Raw genomic sequence first — 25,391 nt, forward strand, 5'->3', positions numbered from 1 at the left:
TACTTAAGAACTGCAAACAATTGGGACTCCAGCAAAATGTTGAAGAGGGTAATAGCATCTACAAGGCCACCACCTGGAGTGCCCTCCTCCTTTGTTAAAAATAATTTTCCAAAATTAAAAAAGTTTCAGAATTTGTACATCAAATTCTACTGAGGTCATGTTTTAATATCTATCATGATGCAGATTGTATTTATGTGTTATTGCTCTGGAAGTTCCCAAACCATGCAAAAAATACATACAAGGACATGCAGCTCCTATTTCAAAATTTAACAAACTCTATTGAGGATCTTTTTTATCCTAAACTTGATGATATCCTATTTGAGGATCCATTTCCTCAAACATCTCGTATTCCAATAGCTTCTTTTAGAACTGATCTCTAGACTACAGCTAAAGAACACTTTCTTTTCACCCAACTATGATGAAGCCATTCTTCAATACACCAAAAAACACCCCTCATCATTCTCCAGTTCAGCCCCCACTGACAGCCACAAATGCCATCCTTCCTGCTTACCCCCAGAAGGTGCAGCTTGGAAGGCTGGTCAGAAGAATGTTTTGCCTGTATTGGAAACTATTGTGATTCCCAGACCTCTTGATCAGTAGGTACCAACTAAATATTGTTAAATAAATGAATCATTGACACAAGTTCAGGCATATAGTTCACAAGAATCCATGTCAACAGCAAAGCTGAGCATGTTGTCACCACAATTGTTATTCCACTGACTGCAGGAAGCATAAATGAGAGAATCTTAGGCCAGACCACTTAGGCAAAAAGTGAGACCCTTTCTTAAAAATTGCCACAGCAAACAGGCTGGAGGTACGGTCAAGCAGTAGAGGTCCTGCCAAGCAAATGATCCCCCAAATTCAAACCTCAGTACTGTAAAAAGAAAGAAAATAGAAGAAATCTTCCCAGTCTTGAAGTGTTATGTCCTGATTCCCACTTGTAGATTCAGTACTCTGCCACAGGTTCCTTGTAAACATGCTTCTAAGAGCACAAGGTTTCCCCACAGTTCTGATCCCACACAAGCATACCCTCCTACTGTTTCTCAGTTATGTTCTATGCACTTCAGAAAATGTCGGCAAAGAGCGTGGACACAGAAGGATGCCTGGCAATCAGGTCTTGTCAGGTGTTAATAAGCACACTTGGAGATTGAAATAATGAAACATTCCAGTAACTAAGCTGTTCAGCAATATCTCATGGGCACAAAGCAAAGAACAGAAGGACAGGATATGCACACAAGTTCCCAAGGATCTGAGAAATATGGAGGACAGCTTTGAAGGGGAGTCCAAGAAAGAACAAAGGGGCCTTCATGATAGGATCAAGCAAGAGCTCTTAAGCATTAGTCCCTTTGCATGTGGTTAAGTTAAATTGGAAAGGGAAGATGGCTAATCATTTCCTCTTGAACTAGATGATTCTATATTGTGTGTAAATTGGAACAGGAATGAAGTTGGAGGACAGGGTGCAGAGTTTAGAAAGGACCGTCTGTAAATCCCAGGCAGCCCTGTTCCTGCAGTCATCAGCAGCCTTGGATACACTGAATTATTAAGCATGTTTCTAAATAATGCATTTGGCAGGAGCAGAGTGACAAATACAGTGTAAGGGTGAATGCGGCCATGAGATGGGGAAGAAGCCTGAGTTAGCAAGTGAGTTCTAACAGGATCCCAAGTGAGACTGTGCTACTGGTTCTGAACTACTCTGAGTAGCACCATGTGAGCGTAAACCAGGAAAGGACAATACTAAGCTCTGCCATTTTTTTCAAATATGACCATAGCTGGAGACAAGTCTCAGAGGCAGTGTTGGTCTTGTGAGAGAGTCCCTGAGTTCAGTACTGATAGAAAAAAAATGTGACTATAGATAAGCCACTTGAACTTCCTGTTGCCAATCCACATATACAACGTGGAAACAGAAATAACTAAAGTACTTTCATTAAGATTGCAATGAAGTACAAGGAAGATGATGGAAAGTTAACAGGGGACCAACAGAGCTCTCTCTGAAGAAGCAGAGTTTTAGAGTCCCATCAAGCTATCTGCCTACATAGAGTCTCGCCAAGTAACCTATAATTATACAGAGGTTTATACCAAAGAAGAAAATTATAAGCAGCCGGCATAAGAAGATAGAATTAAGCACCTATCGACAATGGTGGTGGCAGAGACCTGGGGAGCTGCAGCAAAGTTGAGCAGCAGGAGTGACCGAGAGTGTGCAAATGGGCTTTCCAATTACCTTCAGGGCGAATTTAAAGTCCAGGAATGTGAATCCACATCCCAGCCAGCCACAGAAAGACTCAGAGACAAATCGTCACATTGTGGAATGTCCAAAACACTAAGGGAAAACGTGGGTACCTCACCAAAGACATCTTCTCTCCCTCTCAGAGAACAGTTGAACGAAACCCTTCCCTACCTGAGAAGAACACCATTTTGGGAAAGTGGTACAGAGCATTCCATACTGCCTGGCCACTAACACTTGCTGGAAAAGTGGCGACATTTTTGAAGAGAGAAAAGGAATCTGATATCCCTGTACCTACCCTCTTTGTGGAAAACAACCCACCCAAGGGGTGGCAGGCCCACCCAGGGAGAGGAGAAAAGGAATCTGATATCCCTGTACCTACCCTCTTTGTGGAAAACAACCCACCCAAGGGGTGGCAGGCCCACCCAGGGAGAGGAAGCTCTGCCCAGGGAGAGGTGAGCCTGTCTGAGAGAGCAGTCCACCTCTAGCAAAAAGCAGAGACTAGCTCAGCTTTCTAGACATATAGCAGCTGCACCTGCAGCTAGCCGGGCACCTGGGAATTACAAAACCAAAAGCCCCTAAAATCTCACTGAACAAAAAACTGCATGTCTTTTTTAAAAAAATTATTTTATTGTAAATATGCTGTACAGTTACATGAATAAAGTAATGAGTACATTTCTTGTCGAGCATTGTTACCCCATCCTTTGTTGGACAAGTCTTTAAAGCTGAGGTCGATTTCAGGCTGGGCTAAAAGGTCTCAAGAGCTAGCCCCCATAGGGAAAGCCACTGATTCCAGAGACGCCGCCATATTGCCCACAGCCAAGCTTGCTGCAGTAATTCTGAGCAGCAGAAGACAGCCACCCTCCTTCCTGCTCTACCACACAAAGCAAATTCTCCCTACCACTAAGTTAGGGTAGGAGGAGACCTAACAAGACTCTTTTGTAAGGCAGAATGTTTATCTGCCTTCTCAAACTGATTTCAACAGAATTCATCTGTTCACTCTGCATTATAAGTTAGGTTCAGACAGGCCTGAGTGTGGGGATCTAGGAAACAGCCATCCCCACCCTCACTCCCATATTAAGAAGGCTTTTGAATCGATCTACACCACAGACAAAGCTGATCACCACAAGGAAATCAGACTCAAAGAGACTGAATAGAGGTTGTCAAGGAGACACAAAGTCCCCCAAATGAATTGGAGAACATTTTTTATTTTCCTTTTTATGTCCCCCTTTTCATTGTTGTTTTGTTTAGTCTTATACAGGTTGACCCATTGCAACAATGAGATGTACAAGATGCTATTTTGAAAAAGGAACTTTACAACTTTAGGCTGGACGAGTGGGGGGCGGGGATGTAGTTGTGGAGATGGGAGGGAAGGGATGGTAGGGGAAAAACAGAGGAAGCAACAGTGCTTGATAACAAATGTACTCATTACCTTCCTCATGTGATTGTAACCCCTCTGTACAGTATTTTCACAATAAAAAACTTATTTTAAAAAAAGAAATATAGTTTATGGTGATTACTAGGTATCTTTCCTAATTGTGTGCATACTTATTTCAGAATATATTTTTGATTGCTCAAATTTCTATTTCTCTACCATTCTTAGCATTTTAAAATTTTTATTAGTAGTATTTTTATATACCATTTTTTAATTTCTTTATTTTAGGTCTTAGTTTTCTTCCTTCTCTTCCTTTCCCTGTATTCCTTTATTCTAATTTTTCATTATATCTTTTAATATTTCTTTTAATTTCACTTTAACCTGTTCCTTATTTCTAGTCTTTCTCTCCTCTGTTTCTTTAGTCCATTGATCCCTATTTGTGTGTGAGTTAGACTGTATTTTTTTGCATTTTTACGGTGTCTAATTAGCTCATCCTGTTATCCTTTTGGTTGGGATTGTTTAATCACTTGCAGCAGATTTTCTCACTGGCTAAAACTATATATAATCTCCTTTCCTTAACAGCAATACCCCTTCCCAAACAAAAGGACAGTTACACAGGAATACTTACCTATGATTTTGAACCTCAAAAGTATTTGCAATCACAAGGCTCTGGGTGGTTTTTGACTTAAAATTGTGTGCTGTGTGGTATTAGATTTGCTTTTGTTTCCAAATTGGAAGAGCATAGTATAGAACACACACACACACACACACACACACACACACACACACACACACACACACACACACACACACACACACTGGCAAGCTAAAGAACTTCAACTCCCACTCAAAATAAAGAAGCAATTGAACAGTCAATGGAAGACCTAGATTATAACACTCAAAATGCTTTACAAAACAGGGCTGGGAAGGTGGCTCAGTGGTAGTGCTTGCCTTGCATGATGTGGCCCTGAGTTCTATTCCTAAGTACCACTTAAGCAGGAAAAGCCAGAAGTGGTGCTGTGGCTCAAGTGGTAGACTGCTAACCTTGAGTTGAAGAGCTAAGGGACAGCACCCAGGCCCAGAGTTCAGGTCCATGACTGACAAAAAAAAAAAAAAAGCTTTAAAAAACAGTGCTGGTAAATATGTTGTATGAAATGATAGAAAGCTTGCACATGGCTATGCATGATTTTAGGGGAATTAATGGAATCCACCAACAGAAACCTAAATGAATTACAAGAGAAGGAAATGGAATCCAATGAAAAAATAGTCACTCAGCAAAGGGATATGAGAAAAGACGCAAAAAATCAAATCAAGGAAGTAAAGAAGTCCATACAAGATCTAAAACAAAGCCACAATAAAGAGATTGTGAAGTCAATAAAAATGTCTAATTAGAAGGCAGAAAAATAAAACACAAAATAGAAAGTTTTGACAGCAGATTAGACGACACAGAAGACAGAAGCTCTGGAACCAAAGATAGTCTAGATATTATAGAGAAGAACAGACCAGATACCCTGAAAATATTACAGGAAGGGATAAGGGAAACACTGAGGCTCCTTTTCATAGGTCAAAACTTCCTAAGTAATGACCCAGAAACACAACAAATCAAAGAAAGAATGGATAAATGTGATTGTATAAAAGTGAAGAGTTTTTGCTTGGCAAAGGACATAGCTAACAAGATAAATAGCCCACAGATTGGGAGAAGATCTTTACTAAGCCATACAACAGACAAGGGCCTCATATCTAAAATATACTTAGAGCTCAAAAATTTAACCCCCCACTCCCAAAAAAAAACCTTAAAGAAACAACCGCCCCATCAATAAGTGGGCTCAAAACTTAAGAGAGACTTCTCTCAAGAAGAAATAGGGATGGCCAATAAACACAGGAAGAAATATTCAGCATCTATGTCCATAAAGAAATGAGAATCAAAACAACATTGAGATTCCATCTCACCCCAGTTAGAATAGTCACTATCAAGAAAACTTGTGGTTCTTGATCATTTAAGATCTGACTCTCACAATTGAAAATGCACCTGCTGCAGAGTTGACCTGCTCAGACATTTCTCTCAGGCCAAAGTAGAAAGAAAGCAAAGCTATTGCATTTCCTGTTTTCGTCTTTCTCTTTTTAGAGTGTTTACAGTGCCTTGGGAGTATGCCCTTCATTTTAACTGGAGAAAAATACTGTTTTTGAAACACACAGTAAAAAAAAACCCTCTGTTGTCCAAGAAATGTTCAGTATCTGTCATTCAACTGTTCCATTTCAGTGTTCTATATTTTCTGCTCATTTTCACAGGTGATAATATACACCAATAAAAAATAGTAGCAAAGGTCAACCTGCAAATGTCCTAAATATTCAAAGATAAATTTGCAATTTTTGGAGGGAAGAAAAAATACTCTGTGAAATACAAGATTGTAGACATCAAGAAAGCATCCTTATACCATGTTTAAAATGGAGAGAACAATTATTTTAACTCAAAAATTGATATAAATAGTCGCAAGTGTCTTCTAACAACCATCATCAAAATGGAATGATAGCTAGGTGCTGATGGTTCATGTCTATCATCCTAGCTACTCAAGGGGCTAAGATCTGAGAATCTAAGCCAGCCTGGGATTATCTCTAATTAACCTGCATTTTGCAGAAAGTGGAGGTATAACTCCACACACATACACACATATACAGACACACAAAATATAGTGATTCAAAGATACCATTAAACTCTAAAATACCATGGTCCCTAATTTGTAAAATAGGACCCATTTTGAGTCCTTTGCTCTTTTGAAGTCCCTCTGTATGAATCACTTTCAGTAGGTTGGATAATCTAGTATATGCCAAAAAGCATAGAACAGTTTACCATGAAATCAATTTGCTTGATCATTCTGTTAGAAAAAAAACCTTTCTTGTACGGCTTGTGTTGGGGTGCCCTGGCAGGCATGGGGGCGGAGGTTGTATATGTTCACCAGTACTGGTCCTTACACTCAGGGCCTCTCACTTAGCTATTTCCACTGAAGGCTGGCACTCTACCACCAGAGCCACAGCTCTACTTTTGGCTTTTTGGTGGCTCATTGGAGATAAGAGACTCACAGAATTTTCTTCCCTAGCTGGCTACAGAGCAGGATCTTTAGATATCATCCTCCTTAGTACTAGGATTAGAGTGTCAGGCTCATAAATTTTTTTAACACACTACATAAATTTCAGGATCCAATGAGTAAATTAGGAACAAACAAAGGTCATGCTGCCAATGAAGGTGACCATATGACCATTAGGATTTGTTCAGAGGATGACAAGAGTTGATATTTGAAAAGCTCTTAAGCAGGAGCCATATGGAAATGACCATAAGAGAAACTCCTCAAATAGACCCTGGTTTTAGAGAGGAGTCTCACTAAGGGTGTTTTAAATGGGGAAATTGTCAGAGACAAGCATTTTTTTATTGTGAAAATACTGTACAGAGGGTTTACAATTACATGGGCAAGATAATGTATATATTTCTCAAGCATTGTACCCTCCTCCTTTGTTTCCCCTCCCCATCCTTTCCCATCTTCCCCCCACCCCACCCCCAATCCTCCTCCCCCCCACCAAAGTTGTAAAGTTCGATTTCGACACAACGACTTGTACATCTCATTGTTGCAATGGGTCCACCTGTGTCTCTATTTAAATGATTTGTTTTTTCCCTTCCCCTCCACAAATTATACCAGCATCAAATACAGTGAAAACAGGGGTTATACTGTGGAGGAGGGAGATACAAAGCAACAAAGAAATAATCTTATAAATGTGTTAGAAAGAATTGCATGAAAGAAAAAACATTTGAATACATACCTTAGGGTTCATTTCCCTAACATCACCTTATCTGACCTTTTCTGCTTGATTCAAACATATAGTAGATATTGCAAATAAGGGAAACCATGGAACCTATGTTTCTTTGGGCCTGGCTTACTACACTTAATATAATTTTTTCCAAATCTTTCCATTTCCTAACAAATGGGGCAATGTCATTCTTTCTGAAAGAGGCATAGAATTCCATTGTATATATATACCACATTTTCTTCATCCATTCATCTACTGAGGGGCATTTGGGTTAGTTCCATATCTTAGCTATGGTAAATAATGCTGCGATAAACATAGTCGTACTGTAGCTTTAATGTGGTCTTATTTGTGAACATTGGGGTAAATGCCCCAAAGTGGGATTGCTGGGTCATAGGGGAGCTTTATGTGGAGTCTTTTGAGGAACCTCCATACTGCTTTCCAAAGTGGTTGAACAAGTTTACACTCCCACCAACAATGCAGTAAGGTTCCCTTTTGGCCACATCCACTCCAGCATCTGTTGTTATTAGAGTTCTTGATTCTAGCCATTCTAACTGGGATGAGGTGGTATCTCAATGTTGTTTTGATTTACATTTCTTTTATGGCTAAGGAGATTGAGCATTTCTTCATGTGTCTATTGGCTATCCTTCTTTCCTCTTTAGAGAAGTTTCTCTTTAAGTCTTTAGATAACTTATGTATTGTTCAGTTGTTTCTTTGAAGATTTGTTGTTGGGGGATTTAATTTTTTGAGTTGCAGGTATATTTTAGATATGAGACCCTTGTCCACTGTATGGCTAGTGAAGATCTTATCCCAATCCGTGGGCTTTCTATTGATCTTGCTTTCTATGTCCTTTGCCATTCAGAAGCTCTGCAATTTCATGCAATCCCATTTGTCCAACCTTTCTTTGATTTGTTGTGTTTCCGGGTCTCTATTCAGAAATTTTCAGCCTGTGCCAAGGAGACCTAGGGTTTCTCCTATTCCATCCTGTAATGTTTTCAGAGTGTCTGCTTTGACTCCGAGGTCTTTGATCCATTTGGAGTTGATTCTGGTACAGGGTGATATATAAGGATCTAGCTTTAGTTTTCTACAAGTAGTTAACCAATTTTGCCAACACCATTTACTGAAGAGGCTGTCTTTCTTCCATTCTGTTTTTTTTAGCTCCCTTATCAAAGATTAGATGGTTATAGGTCTTTAAGTTCATTTCTTGGTTTTCAATGCTATTCCATTGGTCCTGAAGTCTGTTCATGTGCCAGTACGAAGCTGCTTTGATTACTATGGCTTTTTAGTACAGTTTGAAATTTAGTATTGATATTCCTCAAACGCTGCTCTTTCTGTTGAGGATGGTTTTTGCTATTTGGGGTCTTTTATTGTTCCATATGAATTTTTAATTGCCTCTTCTATTTCCTTGAAGAATGAGGTTGGAATATTGATAGGTATTGCATTCAATTTGTAGATAGCCTTGGGAAGTATTACCATTTTCACGATGTTGATCTTTCCAATCCAGGAACAAGGGAGATTTTGCCACTTTTAAGCTCTGTTTTGATTTCCTTTTTCAAGTTTTAAAGTTTTCATCATAGAGGTCCTTCACTTCTTTGGTTAATTCCTAGGTATTTTATTTTTTGTGGAGCTATTAAGAATGGAGCTGCTTTCCTAACTTCAGCCACACTTTTCTCATTGTTGGCATACAGAAAAGCCATTGATTTTTGAGGGTTAATTTTATACCCTGCTACTTCGCCAAAGTTTTGAATCAGCTTGAGTAATTTGGGAGTGGAGTCTGTGGGATTCTTTAAATACAAGATCATGTCATCTGCAAAGAGGGAGAGTTTTATTTCTTCTTTCCCTATTTGGATCCCCTTTATGGTTTACATCCTGTCTTATTGCTGTAGCTAGGCATTCTAATACTAGATTGAAGAGAAGTGGAGAGAGTGGACATCCTTGTCTCATTCCTGAGTTAAGAGGAAATGGCTTTCGTTTTTCACCATTGAGTATAATGCAGGCTGTAGGTTTGTCATATACAGCCTTTATTGTATTGAGGAATGTTCCATGGATTCCTAATTTTTTCAGAACCTTCATCATAAAGGGGTGTTTGATCTTGTCCAATGCCTTTTCTGCATCTATTGAGATAACCATGTGGTTCTTATTCTTGCTCCTGTTGATGTGATGAATAATATTAATTGATTTGTGTATATTGAACCAGCTTTGCATCCCTGAAATGAATCCTGTTTGATCATGGTGTATGATTTTTTGCATGAATTGTTGAAGTCGATTGGCCAAAATTTTGTTGAGAAGTTTTGCATCAATGTTCATCAAAGAAATGGGTCTATAGTTCTCTTTCTTTGATGAGTCCCTGCCTGGTTTCGGGATGAGGGTTATGATGGCTTCATAGAATGAGTTCATTAGTGAACTTTCTCTTTCAATTTCATTGAAGAGTTGGAGGAGTATTGGTATGAGATCTGCTTTGAAGGCCTTGTAGAATTCCGCTGTAAAACCATCTGGTCCTGGGCTTTTCTTAGATGGGAGGCAGAGACAAGCATTTTCTGTATTAGCCCTGGTCTGTGTTTGTCATGATTTCAAGTGTTGCCTCCTATGAGCAGTTTGATCACATATTAGGGTCTACTGACATAAGGATTTTAAGAGTGATGATAATGTTACATGGAAAGATAATATACCAAGATGACTTTATTCCACTAGAACCAACATAGATCACCTCACATATCAGGGCAAGGATGGGGCAGGAAGTGTAAAGGGTGGCAGGAAGAGGGAGAAAAATTTTGGGGGGGCGTCCAGTCGTGGGGCCTGAACACTGGCCTGGGCGCTGTCCCTCAGCTCTTCAGCTCAAGGCTAGCACTCTACCACCTGAGCCACAGAGCCACATCCAGCTTTTTTCTTTTTGCTTATGTGGTGCTGAGGAATCGAACCCAGGGCCTCATGCATGCAAGGCAAGCACTCTACCACTGAGCCACCTTCCCAGCCCCAAGAGGGAGAAATTTTAAGCAAACCATTACATCTCTTTCTCCATTTCTACAGAAACATTTCTATGATTCTACTGGATTTGACATGGAGTAGAAGTTTAAGTAGCTTTTGTCTGTTGCTCAGCTATATTTGAATTACTCCTTAAGACTAATTATTTATTATAATTCTATTTGTCCATCTGCTCAGAACTTAATAAATACTATGGGAAAAAGATTCACAGAATATGTTCCTTTAAGGCAGAATATAAAAGAAAAAAATAATTCTGGGAAGTGTGTGAGCACATCAATTAGCAGAGCATATCTAATGACAAATTTTCATTTGTCTACTACTGTCAGAAGCAATATTCCCAAATCTGAAATTGGAAACATAAAATTCATCTGCGGAACCATCTGTCTCTTGGTACGAGCCCTAGACTTCAAAATACTACCATTTCATGATCAATGAAATCATTTGCTGGTATTATCCCCATTACCTAACTTGTGAGAGTGTCACTGCCAATCATGAAGAAGCAATTGCTACAGAGAAGAGAGGGAAGAAGGCGTCAGAAGGAGATGTTCCCCTCTTTATGGAGCTGGACACTGCCCTTTCTCCCTGTGTTGACTTGTCTAACATCATGCTTTTATGGTGACATATTTTTTATTTCTACAACAAAGTAGAAAGCTGCACTTTTGGGGGGGGGAGAGGGTGGCCATGCAGCCTTTACTCTGGCCTGGGCACTGTCCCTCAGCTCTTCAGCTCAAGGCTAGTGTTTCACCACTTGAGCTACAGCACCGCTTCCAGCTTTTTCTGCTTATGTGGTGCTGAGGAATCAAACCCAGGGCCTCATGCATGCGAACCACCTTCCCAGCCCAGCTGCACATTTTTGACTGGGAGAATGAACTTGTCTTTCAAAATCCACTGTTTCCTAACATGATTAATATTGACTGTTTTTGAATATCTGTGAAAAATACAAACTTACTAGTGACTGACTTTAAGTCTTAAAGAAAACATTTCTAAGGGGAATATATTCAGCTGAATGGCACCTAATGCCATTGATAAAACCCTGAAAATATACTGCATATAATGTTTTTGATAATATAGATGTATATAACTTTTTTATTAATAAGTGTTTTTATTATGAAAATACCCATACAGAGGGGTTACAATTACGTAAGCAAGGTAATAAGTACATTTTTATCAATCATTATTGCCTCCTCCTTTGTTTCCCTTTTCCTTCCCTTTCTTCTCATTCATATCACCCAATCAATATCTCTAAAAAAACAAAGAAACTATAAAGAACTATCATTCTTATAGGAGATAAAAATCACAACAATAAGTAACCTGTTTTAGGAAGTTTTCATCTTAGAGGAAACTAAGCAAAAAATAGATTTATGTTTGACATGCTTTCCTGTAGAGTGCTATTCCTAAATGATATACATACCTGCCAAAGCATCACTAAGGCCCTTGATTGACTGACAAATAAACTCTATGTTTCTTTGCGTCTGACTTACTTCACTTAATAATTTTTTTTTTCAAGTCTTTCCATTTCCTTATGAATGGGACAATATTCTTTCTGATGGAAGCATAGAATTCCATTGTGTATATATACCATATTTTCTCAATCTATTCATCCACGGAGGAGCATCTGGGTTGATTCCATATCTCAGTTCTGACAAACAATGCTGCAATTTAGTATAGCCTGGTTTGTGGTCAGTTAGATAGATTGACGAGAAATGGGATTTTGAGGTCCTAGGGAAGTTCTATGTTTATTCTTTTGAGGAACCTCCACACTGCTTTCCAGAGTGGTTGAGCAAGTTTATATTCCTGCCAACAGTGGCCACATCCCCACCAGCATCTGTTACAATTAGTTTTCTTGATGATGGCCATTCTTACTAGGGTGAGGTGAACTCGCAATGTTGTTTTGAATTTCTTTTGTGCCTAGAGATATTGAACATTTCTTCATGTCTATTGGCCATTCTTACTTCTTCTTCTGAGAAGTCTCCTTTAAGTCTTTAGCTCATTTATTAATTGGCTTGTTGTTTCTTTGAGGATTTATTTCCCCCCCCCCAACAAAGAATATTGTATATATAAGGTCTTTGTCTCATGCATAGCTAGTAAAAATATCCTCCCGTGTTGTAGGTTTTTCTATTTACCTTGCTAGCTATGTCTTTTGCCATGGAGAAACTCTTCAGTTTGATGTCATCCCATTTATCTACACTTTATTTGATTAGTTGTGACTCTGTATCTTAGAAAGTTTCAACCCATGCCTAGGAGCCCTGTGGTTTCCCCCATGCTTTCCCATAATATTTTCATGGGATCTGGCCTTACATTAAGGTCATTTGTCCATTTGCGTCTGATGCTGGATGATATATAAGGATCCTAGCTTCAGTTTTCTGTATGAGGATAGCCAATTCTACCAGCACCATTTCCTGAAAAGGATATCTGTCTTGCATCCTGTGTTTTGTCTCCTTTATCACATATTAGATGGCTATCGGTAAGTGGCTTTATTTTTCGGTCTCCTATTCTGTTCTATTGGTCCTTAGGCCTATTCTTGTGCCAGTATCAAGCTGTTTTATTATTATAGCTTTGTAGTAGAATTTGAAGTCTAATATTGATATTCCTCCAATACTTGTCTTTCTGCTAAGGATTGTTTTTGCTATTTAGTGTCTTTATTAGTCTATATGAATTTTTGGATTGCTTTCTATATATCATTGAACAATGTTGTTGAATGTTGTTGAGTATCACATTGAATTTGTAGATAGCTTTGGGCACTGTTGCCATTTTCACAGTTAATCCTCCCAATCCAGGAGCATGGAAGGGATTTTTTCCATTTCCTTAAAAATGCTTTAATATTTTTCAGATTTTTTAATTTTCATCATATATGTCCTTTATATCTTTGGTTAATTCCTAGGTAAGTTTTTTGGAGTTGCCTTCCTGATTTCAGTCTTGAAATAAGCCAGACTAAAAGAAACATAGGTTTCATGGTTTCCCTCATTTGTAGTAATTAGAATTTATTTATAAACATACAAGTAAATATGATGGATGGTAAAAGACAAAAATATTACACTTGGATATATTAAATTAAACAGGACTCTAAACATTCACACAGTGAGACAAAAGGAGAATATTCTTAGGAGAGGATAACCAAGACTCACTAACTATGGGCATATAATCATATAAAATGTTTATTGAAATGAACTCCAAGAAAGGAAACTAAAAGGGTTTCTTTTGTTATTTTTGTTATTTTTCTTTTGTTTTTCTCTTTTGATTGCTGTAGCTTCTATCTTACATGTAACTTTATCTGTTTAGGGGTAAGGGAGAGCAGAGAAATGGTCAGACAAAGGATGAACAAATGCAGTAGTGATAGCCACTAAACACTATGTTGAAAATGAACTACACAGCTTCTGTGGGACAGGCAGGGGTCAGGAGGGAAAACACTGGGAAAAAATGAGAATGAGATGCCACTGTTCAAAAAGAAATGTACTCATTACCTGACTTAAATAACTATAACCCCTCAATATACAGCCTTTGCAACATAAATAAATACAAACTCTACATTGTGGTGTCTTTGTAACCTTCTTGTAAATATGTCTCACCAACTATGGACTCTTTCCCAGATCTTACCAGTTCTCCTTCTTCTAAGTCCCTGTGTTGTAAATTTAGTGTATTGGTACAATTCTAATTTCCAGTACAGTGGTTAGGTTATTTTTCAGTTCTTTATAAACTTTATAAGCTTCTGCAGAATGGGATCAATGCCAGTTTATCTCTATGTTGAGCATATACCAATATGAATGGAGTTTCATGATAAATTGGCTTCATCACCAAAGGCAGCTGACAGGACTGATTTAGCAGTTGTTTGAGCTGCTTTATTTTCAATCTACTTGTATTTTTAACCTATACTGTAAATCTTGTGGACAGTATGCAGTTAGATCATATTTTTAAAATCCAATCTAAATTGCTTAAATGTTTTAAAATGGGTGTTTTTTCAACAAATATTAAATAAGAACTCTCAAAAAATTAAAAATAAATTCCAATCTAACAATATATATCTTTTCATTATGTCTATATGTATTTGTATTATTTTGATGTGGTTATATTTATAATTGTTATTAAAAGTTTTATGCTCTCATAGGTATTTTTTTTTCATTTTTATAAATCTTAGTCCTGGGGCTTAAGCTCAGGGCCTGGGTGCTTTCCTTCAACTTTTATGCTGACCACTTGAGCCACAGCTCCACTTCCCAATATTTGGTGTTTAATTGGAGAAAAGAGATTCACTGACTTTTCTACTGGGGCAGAGTTTGAACTGCAAACCTCAGATCTCACCCTTTTGAGTACCTAGGATGGTAGGTATGAGCCTAGTTTTGTGTTGCTCCATTTCTCCTTTTGTTGTACATTAAGGGAATATCTGCTAATGCAAATTTAATTTTATTCATAACCTTTCAGTATGTTTTAAAGTTGATATTTAGCAGTTGTTCCAGAGCTTTCCATACATGTCATATAATAATCAACCTCTGCTTTTATATCAGTTAAATTCTACCAAGAGAGAACTATTTCTTTTATATAATACTCTTTCTATTCCCTTTATTCCCTGTACTCCCTGTAAGTGATATGTGATATACACCACAATGTTATGCATATCTTAATGTTTCAAACCCAATGCACTGTTATAATTACTACTTTACATCTATAGTCAGTTTCATAGCCCAATACAGATTTTTCTACCACCTACTTCTCTTGTGCTGTTTTTGGCAAATATAACATTCATGCATTCATTATAGAAATGAACATATACAATGTTATAGACCCAACATTGTATTATATGCATAACATTTTAGGCAATTTATTTTTAAGTCAGTTATGACAAAAATTCCACATTTCATTATATAATTATTCTATTTTTATGTGATTTGAGCCCTGTCTGTGCTCACCTGTTTTTGCTTTGGAGATTTTCTTCTAATACTTATTGTGAGGCAGGTGGACTACCAACAAATTTCTTAATGTTTATGTTGGAAAGTCATTATTTCACGTTTATTTTGACAGATAGCTTTGCTAGATAAAATCTTGTTATTGATTATCATGTGGAAAATTTTAAATATGTCACCCCACTACCTTCTGGATTTTGCTAAGCACAGTGATTAATTTTTTGGAGTTGTTTCTCTTTTGTTGCTTTCAAGATTGTGTCTTTGTCTTTAATGTCAACATTTTTACTAGAATATAACCATTTGTGACTATTTCTAGGTATCTTACATAAAATTTCATTAGAACATGTACGTTTATATTTTTGATAAGTTGGGAAAGTTTTCTGCCATTATTTCAAGTATTGTTTATGCTGAGCTTTTTTTTCTTGTCTGCTGCTTCTATGATATAAATGTTGTCATGATAGCATCTTTCATTTTTCTGAGATTTGGATCATTTTTTAAATTACTTTTCTCACTGGGCACTAGTGGCTTAGCCCTGTAATGCTACCTAGTCAGCAGACCTGAGAATCATGATTAGAAGCCAGCCCAGACAGAAAAGTCCATCACACTCTGATCTCCAATTAACTATCCCCACAACAACAAAAAAGCTGTAAATGAGGCTTTATCTCAAGTGATAGAGTGCTAGCTTTCAGCACAAAAGCTCATGGACAGTGCCTAAGCCCTGAATTCAAGCCTCAGGACCAGCATTTAAAAATTAATTTTCTCTATTTTGTAGGTTGTATAATTTTTTTCAACTTTAGTTAGCTGATACTTTCATCTGACCATTTAAATCTACTTTTCAATATTCCACTGATTGTGGAATAGTGCACTAACCAGAGTTAGTGCAAAAGTTGCAACTCCAGTGAGTTGTAATGGTCCCACTTTGTCTGCCCTATCCCAGACAAGTTAATCAAAGAGATGAATGGTAGTGATGGAGGGAAAGGAGGTTTGTCAACCATCTGACCACACTGGGAAAACCACCAATTCAATGACCTAAACACTGCCTTCAAGTGTTTACAACAGTCTCAGAAAAACAAAGATGTGGGGATGTTCCACGGTAGTAGTCCAATTTGTCTCAGGATCTGCCATGCAGAGCTTTGAGGAGAAAGACTCAGGAAAACTTAGAAGGGAAAAAAAGCAACAAAATGAAATCAGAGAGTTTAGAGTTTAGCTTAATCTGAAAGCTAGACCTCCTTCAAATATACTTTGTAATTCAGTGGTCTTCTCAGTGGTTTTAATCAATCTTTTAATCTTTTCCATCTCTTTATTAGTGCTTTCCATTGGATCGACATTGCCATTGTTTAGCTTATTTTATTAAATATGGTTTTTCTTTAGTTCTATGAACACTTATTTTGAAATATTATTCTGTTAAATTGGACTTTGGTAAAAATCAACAAATAGGTCTACATAAATTCATTCTCTACTCAAATTTGATTTTGTACAAATTCCCACTTTATCTTGCTTATTTTTCTCAGACCCAGATAGTAATGTCTCTGCTCTTTACTTAGACACCACTGTATCCAGAAACTCTGACATGTCTCCAGGCAAAATCACACTCTGGCCAGCTTGTAGGTCTAATCAAGAGACACACCTACCATCTGTCAGAGGAACCAACTCTTGCCTAGTCAAACCCCCACTCACCTTCCTACAACTCTCATCTTACAAAGAGTTCTTAAGTCTTAATTTCAATTAATCTGCCAGGTCTATGCTACCTGTGGTATCTGGCCCTTCTCACTTGACTGAATTCTTTCATAGCGTATATTGGCTGAAGCCTCAGACCTAACAACATCTTAAGCTCATAGTTGTATTGCTGTTTTTAGTCCTCCACTACCAACATATGGAACATACTTTCCTGTTTCTTTAAATGTCCAATAATTTTTGTTAGAAATAAGATATTTCACATAATATATCTTTGTATCTCTAGGTATTGCATCCTGCTCTGGGGTTCCTCATTATTTTATTTTGGCTGGATTCTTTTAATGAATTCTATTTCCCACCTTACCAGTTTTAAGCTTCTAATGTTTCTCCTCAGGGAGATGTGTTTTTTCCAAGTGCACAGAGGACCCCAGTAAAAACAATGATATTGGTAGAGCTAATTTTCCTCTCTCTTTTGACCACACCCAGGGGCAAACCTGTATTGACCTTTGACTAATTGCTCTACTGCTTTCAAAAATACCCTGGGAAAAGGCTGCATGGAAACCTTGTGGTTGATATTTGCAATCCCAGCTACTTAGGGAGTTGAGATCAGGAGGATCATAGTTCTAAGCTATCCTGGCCAGAAAAGTCCATGAAATGACATCTGCATGTGTCTTTCCAAAGAATTAAAATGATCACATTGAAGTTGTGGGTTTTATAAACACCTCATCTATCTTAGGTACTTAGAAAACTTTGAACACCAAATTTTTAAATAGAATTAATCAGAAAATTATTTCAACCACTTTTTCTATACAGTTGTATAGGGTTTTGGATATAATAAAATGAATACAGTCTCTAGGCAGAATGACACATACATCTTAAATAGTACATTTTTTTAACAGCTGATGACTCAAAAGTTGAATTTAGTTTTGGTTTTGTCTTGTTTGATGGGTTTGTGAAGCAGTCTTGCAATTTAGCTCAGGCTGGCTCCAAACTCTGCAATCTTCCTGCTCCCAAGTTCTAAGATAACAGGCAAAAAAATTATCTTTTAATATGCAACAAGATTTTCCCAATAATTCTTCCTTCTGACCAATGCCATATTTTATTTTCTTAAATTTGAAAACAGAAACAAAGAGACATTTAGTTATTGCATTTGTTGAACTTACTATTTGTTAGACAAAAATCTTATTCTCTATTCTTTCCTGGTGGTTTGCCAGGAAACTGACAGTAATTATGAAAGCACATAAGTGCCTGGCTAAAGAGAAACTTTAGCAATTTTCTCAATATCGCACTTCGAGAAGCTCAGAAATGCTTTTAATTTAAATACCCAAAGACAAAAATTTCAAATCTGTTTATATCTTAAAATGAAACTGTTAACTAATTCTCTGACAATAATTGTATTTATAGTCCTGTAGCCCATTTCACCACAAGACTGTGAAGAAATGTAAATGATCCTTGTTAACCCTATGATGTAGTTGTCACCACATTTAGCAAGGCCTATTTTGGCGATCAAGCTAGGATGTTGAATGAGCCATGGAAAATCAACAGTAAGTCAGAGGAACATCACACCTGCAAGACCTTGAACTTGGCCTCTGGTTCGCAGAGCAATTTAACAGAAAAGAAAAAAGCATCATTCCTTCCTCCCTGAAATTAAAATAAGATTAATTTGCATGTTTTAAATTAATTTGAAAATACAAAGCATTTAAGCTTCACAGAAGCCACTATGATCATTATTTATCAGTCTGGATGTACTACTCAGCTATTTTCTCAAATATTAGATATGGATGTGAAAGTACTACAAGATATTCAATTCACTGTTCTTCACAATCACATGAACCAGGGCTTAGTTTTTAGTTTCTCTCCTGCTCCCTCTCCCTCTGTCTCTTCTCCTTCTCTCTTTCCCACTCTCTCCCCCTCTCTCTTTCTTTTACTCTGTTTCTGTCTCTCTGTCTCTGTTTCTCTGTCTCTCTCTGTCTCTGGCTCTCTCTCTCTGTCTCTGTCTCTCTCTCTCTCTTTCTCTGTCTCTCTGTCTCTGTCTCTCTGTCTCTCTCTCTCTCCCTCCCTCCTTCCTTCTCCCTCTCTCTGTAACAAATATCTTATTTTGGTTTATGGTGTTGAATGTTGCAGTCCATGACTGTTGGTTCTATTTCTCTGGATATATAGCAGCCCAGTGCAACATAGTGGGAACAGTATATCACAGAGAAAGTCAACCATCTTGTGGCTTGGTGCTAGCGGAGACCAGGGTACTACAATGACTTAATACCTCCCACTGGGCCCCAGCCCCTAATTTTTTATATCTTCTAATGATGCCATGGTTAGGACTAAGCCTGTGCCACACAGGCTGTTGGGAACATTACAATTTCAAGTAACAACGTAGCAAGTAGGTCAACTATCAAGTGGCTGGAGTCAACTATTAAGTGACTGGAGAAGCCACTTAAAATGATGGAGGAATGCGTCAAATCTGTGAAGGCAACTGCTCAACTGTTCTCCCAGCTTCTGAGAAGAACAGCTTGTTTTCTTTCCCATCTATGTGAAACCTCATATTCAGCTTCCTTTTACATGCAAATGACTGACAAACATCTGAAAAGAAAAAAAATAATTGGAGATTGAAGGAAATAAGAAGAAAGACATTCAGCTAGCTAAAATTGATAAGAGCAAAAAGAACTTACAAAAGTGAGAGACTTTCATAATTTGTGGGAATTTGATTGCTTTCAAGAGAATTCTTCAGTCAGAGGGGAGGGTAGGTGCAGCCAGTTGCCTAGGGTATGCAATTGCCTGGAGGAGAGCACCCGATCTGACATTTGCTCCTGAGTGTGACACAAATGCTCCCAACACCCCCACTCTCAAACACCGATTTGAAGTCAGTATACACAGAGCTGGGAAGAGCATACAAAAGCTATTGTTCCACACGAGGTGTAGCCCAATTTCTGGGTGGATACTAAGTGGCTCAGTAGGAGGAAATGCTCAGATTTTAGACACTGTTTTTCTACTCTCTAATGTAAGTGACTTTAGAGAGTTTAAAATCATCAGTGGTGAAAAAAAATGTATTCTTTTCCTCAGGGGATGGACTCAAGGAGCACTAGAGACACAGGTGTTAGCAATTTCATGCTGAAAACAGAGATCAAATCAAACACAGTGAAAGGCCTTGGCTTTTCACCAAACCAAGGCGCAAAGTACATCCAAGGACATTTGTGTGTTTAAATGCAAAACAAAAAGTATCTAAAATTCAATATGATAAAACTTAGATGAATACCAAATAGGAGGGCAGATATTAATACTTACTGCAAGCACTAGGGAAATAATAATCACCATATCCTAATTTTCTCACTTTTTGCTTCAAGAATTTTATCATTATCTATTTAATATATCATTATTTTCGTGGAGAATTTCTTCATATTAATATTGTCCTCTAGGAAAATGGTATGTAATGCCATAATCAGTCTGCCATTTCTGTAACGAACACTTGAGACAATCCATTTATAATGTAACAAACACCTGAGATAATCCATTTATAAAGGAGAAAGGCTTATTTTGGCTCAAGGTCTTGGAGGTTTCATGTATGGTTGCTTGGTCTGTCACCTTTGAGCCTGTGATAAGACAGCAAGCATACCATGGCAAAGAATGTATTGGGGTGAAAAGGCAGTCACCTCAGGGTAGGTAGGAAGCAAAAGAGAGAAAGAAGAGAACAGGGGATTGGGTACTAATATGACCTTCAAGAGCATATGACCTAAAACACTCTCAGTGGGTCCCACCTTTTAAAAGGCCACACCATCTTCCAGCTGGATTCCTTTTTCATAATACATGGGAGATATTCAAAATCCAAACTTAGAAAACTGAAAATACAAGGATTTTACTCTTTTAAGCAGACTATTCATACACGCAGAGGTGGTTTTTTTTCTCCCAGAGATCAATTGATATTTATTAGATTATTTTTGAAAGAGGGCAAAGTAAGCCATCTCTGTTCATCAAATACAGCAATGTTCGACAGATTTTTAGCTTTCCTTTAAAAAACAAAAGTTTGTTGATGCTTCTGATGACATAGCAATAAAAAAGCCCCAATGCTTTACAGAAAGGCAAAACAAATATTGCTTTCATTGTGTTGATACTGGAGATGTCCACGCATCCTCTTCTCACACAGCCCAGCTCTCCCTCCTTCAGCCTCTCTGGGCCTTGCCAATTCTCTTCCTCTCTTTTAACTTCTGTTTTCACACCTAGTTCACTGATCAATGAACCATTTCTCACCTCGGTAGGGGAGAGTCAGCCACAGGTATCTGGCTGGATATTTTAGACACCAACTTTAGATTGTTAGGAGAGAAAAGGTGGGGGCTGGGGGATGGAAGCAGGGAGAGAGAGGATGTCATTTACTTCAGGGATGAAAAGAATAGTTTATAACCTACTACACACTATAAAGTGGGGAGATTTGAACTGAAATATAACATTTAGTGCATTTGTCTGTTTTTATGGGCTTCTCAGAGAAGGAAATGCCTGGCATGAAAGCATGAAAGGTAAGAAAAGCTCCTGATGCTCTAGGCTTTTGTATCAGTAGGAGCATGGTAGATTTCCTATTGGCAGATCTGACTTAAAAATAATGAAACCAACCACCCATGAAAGTACATCTCACTATTTCTTCTTGGCTCAAAGCCTTGAGGTATTAAAGTACTCTATTTCCATAGAGTTCTTGCTTTATTAAGAAACTTTTCTAAACATGACTTCTGCTCAATCTAGTATAACCTTTCACATTCAGTGACAAGATGAGAGACAAAAACATTCAGAGAATTCTTTTGTTCAATTGAGAAGACAAAAAAGAGGAAAACATTTGCAGCTCTTAAAAGCATCAAGGATTGTCCAAAAAAAAAAAAGATAGTCGCTCTAACTAACCCAGAGAAAGGTAGGTAATGAGTGTAATATTTTTATGTGGTAGAACACAGTAAATTATAATTACCTTTTTCCCCTCAGTTACCTTCACCTTTTTGGTGGAAAGAAGACTTTGTGTAGACCTCTATTTTAGCTCAATCAGACTTGGACAGAAATCGAGTTAAGTAACTGTCATCCTATGAACAATGACATATCAGATATTTCTTTAAATCAGACTTAATTTTTTCCCTTCACTGTTTCCTATCAAGAATCTGCCTTATAATTCAAGTCCTGTAAGGCAGAAAGGAAGCTGTCAGTCAAATCCTGAAGTCACATCCCCAAACTTAACAGAGTTCCCCAGGTCACCAGCATCGGAGGGCACCCCTTCTCACAAAGGACAGCACAAAAATTTTAAATATTCAAAACATGATGATAGGTTTCTTGACAGCTGCAAGAACTCCCATATGATTTAAATCTACCATTCCTGGGCATATGTATGAGGATTTTAAATCTTCACACAATAAAAATACCTACATTCCCATGTCCATGGCAGCTATAGAATCAGAAAATGTAGTGTATATACACAACAGAGGATACTTCTCAGCCATAAAGAAAAACAAAATTACAACATTTGCAGGAAAGTGAATGGAAGTGGACAGAATCATGGTGAGCAAGATAAACCATGCTCAGAAGGACAAATACCATGTTTTGCTCACATGCAGAATCTGGATGCAAAAATACAAAAAAATGTGACATGAATACTCAGTGGATCTGTGCGGAGGGAGCCAGAGAGAGTAGGAGAAGGAAAGGCATAGAAGGGTGACTGTGATAGAAGAACACTATATTATATATGAAAATGCATAATGTGCCCCACTAAAAATTCTCAGACGTGGAAAGAGGAGAAGGAAAGAAGCTAAACACAGAAAAATAAGGGGAATTTTGCCAAAATATTTAATATGTACATTTTCAAATATCATGATAAAATTCTGCCTTAAAATCAAAATCAGCTGACACTCTCACAAAGTGGGAAACCAATGGGTGGCAAAAAATAAAACAACCAACTTTCAGTACCTAGATTAGGCTGGTGCCATCCCAGGACTGATCAGCGTCTGAAGTTGTCTCCACTGGTCAACTTTGATTACTCCTAATAGGAAGTGAAGAAATGGCATTTTTGTAAATTTATGCCCTACTTTTTAGGCAAATAAAGGAAATGTGGACAGTTTGTATCTGCTACATTTCAATTAGCTTTAGTTTGAATGGGCCTTACCCCCTACCAAAAGTTTGAACAAGTTATTTGTATACCTATTGCTTCCATTTCTTTCCTTATGTACAACATTATTTTGAATTACATAAAGGTGAAATAAAATCAATGGAAGTTCTATATTTTTGTCTCTATAGCAGTAGCTATAGAAAAACAATATGGCCTACAACATAATATAAAACAGTATGTGTGCTCATGCATATGTATGCATGTGCACTTGTGTGTACACATTTGTTTCTGCATTACATGCTTAGATTACTTAAGGTTTTTCTTGGGGCAAATGGGCACTGAGAGGATAGACCAGGCTGCTCCAGGTCTTCTTAGGCCTTAGGAAAATGTGCCAAAAGTGAAGCAGAATCTATCACATAATGAAAATCATGCACCTGAACTGTAGTACAGCTACTCTTTTCTAAAGTGATAGCAATTATCAATTGGGTCAGTAAATCAACATTAGTCAAAGCAGGTAATCTTTGAAAAATTACAAAAGCCTTCACTTTGGCTTACCGTTTTTGTTGGGTCAAGGCCTGTTCTCTAAGAGTCACTGCTGATAAAAGTTCCATATATCTGAAACAGAATGAGACTGAGATTTATAAAGACACACAGAGCACCATGAATATAAATGCCTTCAATATCTGCTCTCCAAACACTTACCAGCATCCTGCTCAAAGAGCATGTGAGAATTATGTGACTTGAAGCTTACATCATTTTCTGTTAAGAAAAAAATACAAATTTCTAAATAAACTTTCTAAGGAAGAAAGTATTTGTTCAGAAGAACAAAGATAATGACAACCAATTACATTGTTTGGAGCTGACAAAGGCCATAAAAATCACAAAATTGTCCAAACACAGTATTTTAACAATTACCAATTTGTCATAATTAGTCATGCTAATTTTGCACTTTTATCTGCACACTTTTGAAAGCTGCCTTTTTCCATGATGCAACTTTGGGAATCTCATTGATGATAAAGAGAAGTAAAAGTTCATTTAATACTCTAGAATGACTTGACTTCATACATTAATAACTTTCCAGTTTGCATCTCATTATTATGAATGAATGATGTGTTTAGGGTTGATATCACATCACAGAGGACATTTGGAATTTTATAAAATAGTAATTAATGGTAATACTCTTGGAATTGTTGGCACACATTGACCAGCTAGTAAACATGCTTTTGATATTATTAAGTTACAGACATCCTGGCAGGTTTGAGGATCTGGGACTTCCACAGGCTTCTTCTGGCTTCATACATTTCAGATTTCTGCACAGCTCAAGTCCTAAAAAGCATGCTCCCATCTGGGTCCAATTCTTCCTGTGTGGTGTCTCAGGTGGTGTCAGCCTGCTGCAGTTTTCCTCTTAGAAGCCATTATGACACCAGGGTCACCAGCTTACCATGCTTGCAAACTAAACACGATTGCAAACAACATAAGTGAATTGCATAAAACCAAGGCTAATACATCCTCAACTTAGCACCTGAACTGGAATTGGGGAATCTGTCTTTTTTCTAAACTACACAACTGTTAGTGAAGCATTAGAAATTAAGTTGCAGTGGAATATCTAGAGGCCTTGACCAATTCTAGTTGAAACATTCTATGTTTACAAGTTTCACCAAAAAAACAAACAAACAAACATTGTTAAGGTCTCTCCTAAGCTTTGAAGGAAACTTGAGCAGAAGAGGTGACATCTGCCTCTGCCCATTCATAACTTAGAAGCAATGTTTTAAAATAACTTAAACCTTTCTTATTTTCAAGCTTATAGAATTCTTCTTCACAGAATAAAGAATTCCTTTATTGAAAATTGAAGGGATGGTGGGGGGCCAATGGGAGACAGGGAGTAAAACAATGAAAGGCTAACATTGATCAAGATGCACTGTAGTCATAAACTGACATGTTGAATTGAAGCCCTTTGTGCAACTACTTAATGATAATAAATTTTTAAAAAGAATTCCTTTACATTATAAATTCCATCTGTGAAGATCATACCAAAAGAAATAAGCTATAACCTATACATAATAACAGATACTAAGGCACAATGAAGTTTGAGCACAAAAAAACTGATTCTGTGTGTGTGTGTGTGTGTGTGTGTGTGTGTGTGTACTCATGCTTGAATTTGCAACTTTTAGCATACATGTGTGAGCATACATTCAATGTATAAGCATACATTCAACTTTTTGATGAGGTGAAAATGATTCACATTTAATAGAAATCATCATTTTGCACTTTGATCTTTTCTAGGGCTCAAAACATGGTGCAATAACTGCTCCCCGCATAATGGTGGACAATGGCAGCAAGCTGGGGCTCTCTGTTAACTATGTGTTTATGAGGAGAGACATTGTGCTGTGT

The 25,391-nt window shown here is 37.5% G+C and overlaps 1 pseudogene; it reads right to left on the reverse strand.

The window, feature by feature from the left end:
- Window positions 1-25,391, reverse strand: part of LOC138804238 (heterogeneous nuclear ribonucleoprotein K-like) — an 81,865-nt pseudogene that overhangs the window by 52,608 nt on the left and 3,866 nt on the right.

Source organism: Dipodomys merriami, unplaced genomic scaffold (genome assembly GCF_024711535.1).
Source record: "Dipodomys merriami isolate MVZ:Mamm:240054 unplaced genomic scaffold, mDipMer1.0.p SCAF_36, whole genome shotgun sequence".
In the NCBI taxonomy this organism is placed as follows: domain Eukaryota; kingdom Metazoa; phylum Chordata; class Mammalia; order Rodentia; family Heteromyidae; genus Dipodomys; species Dipodomys merriami.